This window comes from Vespa velutina, chromosome 6, assembly GCF_912470025.1.
Source record: "Vespa velutina chromosome 6, iVesVel2.1, whole genome shotgun sequence".
Taxonomy (NCBI): Eukaryota; Metazoa; Arthropoda; class Insecta; order Hymenoptera; family Vespidae; genus Vespa; species Vespa velutina.
The window spans coordinates 8,832,101-8,838,122 of record NC_062193.1 but is presented as its reverse complement, the minus strand read 5'-3'; the positions used below and the strand labels follow the sequence as shown (position 1 = coordinate 8,838,122).

General features: G+C 35.8%; 1 protein-coding gene across 3 annotated transcripts in view; it reads left to right on the top strand.

Annotated features, from left to right (window-relative positions):
* Positions 1 to 6,022, top strand: part of LOC124950186 — an 88,685-nt gene that overhangs the window by 40,660 nt on the left and 42,003 nt on the right. The window lies entirely within an intron of this gene.

Sequence of the window (6,022 nt, the reverse complement as noted above, 5' to 3'; positions counted from 1 at the left end):
TGACTGCCAACGTGCGCCCATCCCCACCACCAACTTATCCCCACCACAACATCTAGTCAGAGCCTAACCATCGTCACCACCACCACCACCACCACCACCACCACTACCATTGCTTCAAACGGAACGAGATGGGTGGATGGATGGATGGATAGATGGATGGATGGATGGATGGATGGATAGATGGATGGATGGATGGATGGATGGATGGATGGATGGAAAGAGGGAGAAAGAAAGCTGATGTTACACCGACTAGCGAAGATGCAACGAACCAGCTGACTGACAACCCTACTTACTAGGTAAACACCAAACTGGTTCCTAGGAGCGCACAGGCACGCATTTATCAAGCGGCATCCCTCGCACCGCAGGCCTTAACTCTTCTTTCTCATCTTCTTCTTCTTATTCTTCTTAAAATTGTCCTACCTATCGATGAGAAAATCTACTCGATATTTTCTTTCTCTCTTTTAAACTCTTTTATTTCTTTTTTACTTTACCTTTATTCAACATTTTTATTTATCGATTGTACCACGCAAGGAACGAAATATTTTATTAATAAACATTCCTAATGTATCTGTACTCCAATGTTCCGTCGAAATAATTTCGTCATAAAAAGAACGAACAAAAAAGTTATTGCACGTAATAATAGTTATCGACTCTTTTTATACTGAACAAAGAGGCCAACTTTTTTCTTTTTTTTTTTTCTTTTTTTTCTTTTTTTCCTTTTTTTTTTTTTTTTTTTTTTTTTTTTTTTAATAGGAACGCTTTCGCGAACGTAGTAGAAACTAACGAAGGGCCATTTAAATTTATTGCAACCCATAAAGGAAAACGTCTATATATATATATATATATACGCACACCTATATATATATATATGTATGTATACACACGTCCAATTTAATTTTCAATGCAAAATCTATTCGGTCGCACGAGTTTGCCGATCGCTTGTTCGGTTAACAAGTTCTTGATTAATGGATCGCTTCGCAACGAATCAACGCCGCTTTAAAGAACATTTTCTATCTAAACTACTTTCGTAAGGTTTAAAATAATAATCTTTTCTAAGCTGTCGAGGAAGATTGGAAAACTTTAACAGCCTGGTAAATAAACAAATTATCTCGAAACTTTACGGACGATTGATCGATCGTTATTGAACGTTTCAAACAATCCTTTTCCCTTCGATTAATATATTCTCTTACTTAGCGTAACTATACTTTGGTAAAAAATAAATCACTTGTAAATTTACAATTAAAAAAGTTACTATAGATCTTTCAAAGAAGAATAATGAACGTCGTTCCATTTAACGTATAGGATTTATTTCGAACGAATTTTTAATGAATCCCACGAAAAAGGGATAAAGGTCGGTATAACCGGGACCTTTGGCGCCATCTATTCTCCGGATACAGCAACTAAGGACTCTTTTTAGGGTGCCCTTTACCTACGCCTCGTGATCTTGACCTTTGACCCCCTAGTAGTACGATCACACGGAACTCGGTCGATCGATATTACCTTAAACCCTTCGCATTATCGCGTTACCTTTCCTATCGGACGAATGCGATCGAATCGGAATAAAAGAGATAGAACGAGAGAGAAAGAAAGAGAGATATCGTTGAATTTTCTTCACTATTATTATACACCTATTAAAAAGTTTTTCGGATTTAAGAAATCTGATAAAATGTGCATTTGTCGTAATAATATAATATTATTTAAATGGAAATAAGAGAGGAAAAAGATTTGGATCAATTTCGTAATAATCATTTGAGAGAGTTCTTGGGCTTGCTTACGTATAATATGCATAAAAAAAAAAAAAAAAAAAAAAAGAGGAGAAGAAAAAAAAAAAGAAAAAAAAAAAAAAAAGGAAAAGAAAAAAGATGAACGATAATAAATGAATGGGAACGATATCGATCGACGATTCGATTGTAAAATTGTCGAGAACACGTTTCCTTTGTCCGATCGTAACGAACTCGTTCGGTGTCTCGAAAGCAGGATGAATCAGTGCTGCGCGCGAGCATGAACCAGGGTTTACTGTATGCACTCTCTCTCTCTCTCTCTCTTTCTCTCTCTCTCGCTCTCTCTCTCTCTCTCTCTCTCTCTCTCTCTCTTTCGCTCGCTCTCGGTCGCTCGCGACCATGTAGATATACTCTGGATTATAAATTCGAAGCCGGTACGTCGAGTTCTAGCGAACGAACGGCGCGTGTGTTGTGTGCTCGTTCGATGACGGATGAAGGCATTCATGGATTTAATCGCGCGGGGATTTCCACACTTCATTATGTATTTACGGGTTGTCAACGTGATATCACGTGCCCTTCGCTTCGTCCGTGAATTAACCGGCCGGTGAGCCGCAATCGAAATGGCTTATCGTACCAGCTACATAAATATCCATCGATGCAATCGTAAGCTCGTTCTTTTTCTTCTTCTTCTTCTTCTTTTCGAGAGAGAGAGAGAGAGAGAGAGAGAGAGAAGAAGAAAAAAGAAAAAAGGAAGAAAAGACTATGTTTCGTTTTTTTTTTCTTTTTCTTTTTCCACTTTCTTTTTTACAATTTCCCTCGCGTGTCGTGAATTTTAATTTTATACCTACTTACGAAATTTAAACGACCCCACGTAAACTTGCAATGTTTTTATAAGAGAAAAATTTTCACGTTCATACTTTCCAAGTGAGTGAACGATTTTATTGTTCATTAGATTAGAATAATTTGGATTTTTGGAATGATTAAAAATTGTATACGGTATTCGTTTGACGGTATTATAATGATTCGTTGGGATACCATAGAGTACTAGTTAAGAAAAAAAAAAAAAAAAAAAAAAATATCAAGATTGATAAGTTGATGAGAAGAAAACAAAATCATATTCCATTTGTCGCTGACTTATTTTCTCTCAGTTGAATCGACGTGTAACGCGAAAAGCTTGAGATTTCTCGGTCTTGGAGATCGATCGAGGGGAATGCAAGCTAACTCGTATTCTCGCTCTTCGTGCACTTTCACTCTGACCGAGGTCAGCTGAGGTTAACGACGGAAAATCGTATCGCGTCACGAAACGTCTTAGGAGGAGGAGGGAGGGGGGCGGTATTAGCATAGGAACCTAAAAAGAGATCGTTCGTTGCCAGCTTCTCGTCTCACGGCTTCTAACCTCGCTGAAATGAAAAAAGTATCGTCAATAATATTTCGTACACGATATGTGTTAAACGACATATATCTTTGAGCAATTTTTTAAAATAAAAATCATTGGAAATTGTATTGATCAGTTGACAAAGAAGTAAGAAAGAAAAAAGAGATTATATGGAATATGTTAGATCGTACGTGATATTATTAAATCCGTCTAAAACGATCCTAAGCCCATTTCCGAAAGGAGGAAAGTTAATGGACGAGATTAATAATCTGCCCGCTGGAAAAAAAAAGTCAATCGATTGCTCGTGTCAGCCTTGGAAAACGAAGAGACTTGAAAATTAAAAATAATAGAATGCTTTCTTACAAAAAGGAAAAAAAAAACACAAAAAAAGAGAGAGACAGAGAGAAAGAAGAGGGAAAGACAAACGCGTTTGAAATTAGTACTATGATTGGACGGTCTATCGAAATTGACTAAAGATTGTTGAACGAACGTGAGATGTAAATTGTAAGTAAGTAAGTAAGTAAGTTTACTTACTTGCTAACGCATTGTTATAATAAAAAATAATGCGGTGTCGGACGCCGTTAAACCTCGCGTGGCACACGTAGGCCGGCTTAGCAAGGCGGAGCTTTAGCAATGGAGAGACCGCCTCGTATTGCCCTCACGTTGCCCTCGCAGACCGCCCCTACGTTTCCTCTCCTCGTTGTCGGTGAACGACGCGTGGCGTGCGAGAACCTTGCCACGAATAACCATGCTTCCTCTTCTGGATGGCGGTTCGCGAGCGTTCATCGCCCTTTCTGATCTTTCTCCTTGAATCAACAAAGAAAAAGAAAAGAAACGACCCTTCTCTCTCACCCTCTTCCTTCTTCGTTCTTCCTTTCCAACGCTTCATTTTCTTTTCCTTATCGACGAAGAGAGAGAGGGAGAGAGAGAGGGAGAGAGAGAGAAAGAGAGAGAACAATCATTTCGATCGTTCCAACGTTCGTTTGGAAAAATAAATAAAAAATAAAAAAAAAGAAAAGAAAAGGAAAAAAATGTACAAACAAATAAGACAATTCTAGCATATTTATAGCGTCAAATTGTGTGAGACACCAATGAGAACGCAACCCTTCGAGTTATTCATCGGTCGAGCGAACGAAATAAACGACGGAAGTCGACAGAGAAAGAATAGAAAACTTATTGTTACCTACTAACTACTACTACTATTACTACTACCACCATCATCTACTTTACTTTTCATTTATTATCGTCCTAGCTCGAGAAAAGCCAGATGTTCTTCTGTAGCAATAAAGTTTAATGTATTCCTAGTCTGCAATGAACGACCAACAGAAAATATATTCGAGAGCCGGTCATTCGAACTTCCGTCGGCTGCTCCAACGTGCTTTTAAAATTTTGAATATCGAACTTTGGATACTATCCAGAAAAATCTTCTCCCTTTATACATAAGTATTATATACATACATGTAATTCATTGTACGTACGTACGTGAATGCATATGTGCTACGATATTCACGAATCGTCTTTTATTCAAACGTTTCAATCGTCATCATTGATATGCTCCTTCCGTATGTATCGAGTTTGATCTAACGAAACTTCGAGAGTGAAACAGAGAGAAAGAGAGAGAAAGAATAGAATAACCGGGAGAATATCATAAAGTTCGAAGAAAGGGGAGAAGTTTAATCTACAAAGATAGAGAAACGAGGGAACCAAGCCATTGGCGTTTTCGTGTTTCAAAAGTTTTATAATGAAAACTATTTACGATGCTACCCGAAAATATCCTAATGTTTGCAAATCGTCGAAAGTGTCATTAATGCTATTTATCTAGCTTTCCTTTCGTAGAGTTAATGACAGGTATGAACGAAATATGAATTACAAGTGCAATAATATTCAATATTAATTTGTTATATTCCTTTATTCGTTCGAATGCAAAAGAAAATTAATTCGATAAATATTAAAGTCAATCGAACGTTTGTTTTTACTGACATTATACGCATATAACGAAATTTAACTATATTGAAATTTTTATATTGAAATTATTTTATGTTTAATGCGTGTTACGAGTTATGTAATATTTTGCCAATTGTACTATCGTTTAATTATTAATTTATTATACTCCACGCACATTGTATCTTGTTCCAATAATTATAAAATTGTCGAAATTATAAATTGTTGGAATTTTTCTGTATGGAAAGAGAAAATATCGATGTTTATTCGTCGGAATGCAAAAAAAAGAAAGAAAGAAAAAAAAAAAAAAGAAAAAAAAATAACTGCCGGGATATATTTCAAAGTCGGTCGAGCGTTCGTTTTTGTGTTTTTGTTAGCAAATCTTTGGCACAATATTAAGTTTGAAATTTAAACGTATTTTTGTAAAAGCTTTATTTTATTGCATAAACAATTCTGAATAAAAAAGGATACCAATTTTTCATTCGATTCAATAGAAATGAATCTCTTTCAAAAATTCCAAAAGAAAATCGTGTCCTCGTTTAAAACCTTCGTCATTAAAATGAGATTCATATTTCTAAGAAAAAAAAAAAAAAAAAAAAAAAGAAACCTTTATTTCTTTTTTTTTTTGTTTTATATAAACTATTCTTTATAAAATGTTTAAAAACCAATTTTTTATCCGATTGAATGGGAATGGAGCTTTTTCAAAAATTCGTAAAAAGCCGCGATTTCGTTTAAAACGTTCGTCTTTAAAATGAGATTCTTTCTCATTAAAATCGGTCAAGAATCACGTCTATAGTCATTGTCGTCCTAAACCATTATAGAACCCAGGAACGATGAACAGCCTTAAACCAGCTATGAATAACTATCGAGAAAAAAAAAAGAGAAAGAGATAGAGATAAAGATAAAGATAAAAAAAGAGAGTGAGAGAGAGAGAGAGAGAGAGAGAGAGAGAGAGAGAGAGAGCATTCGAGGGGATCGCTCGAAA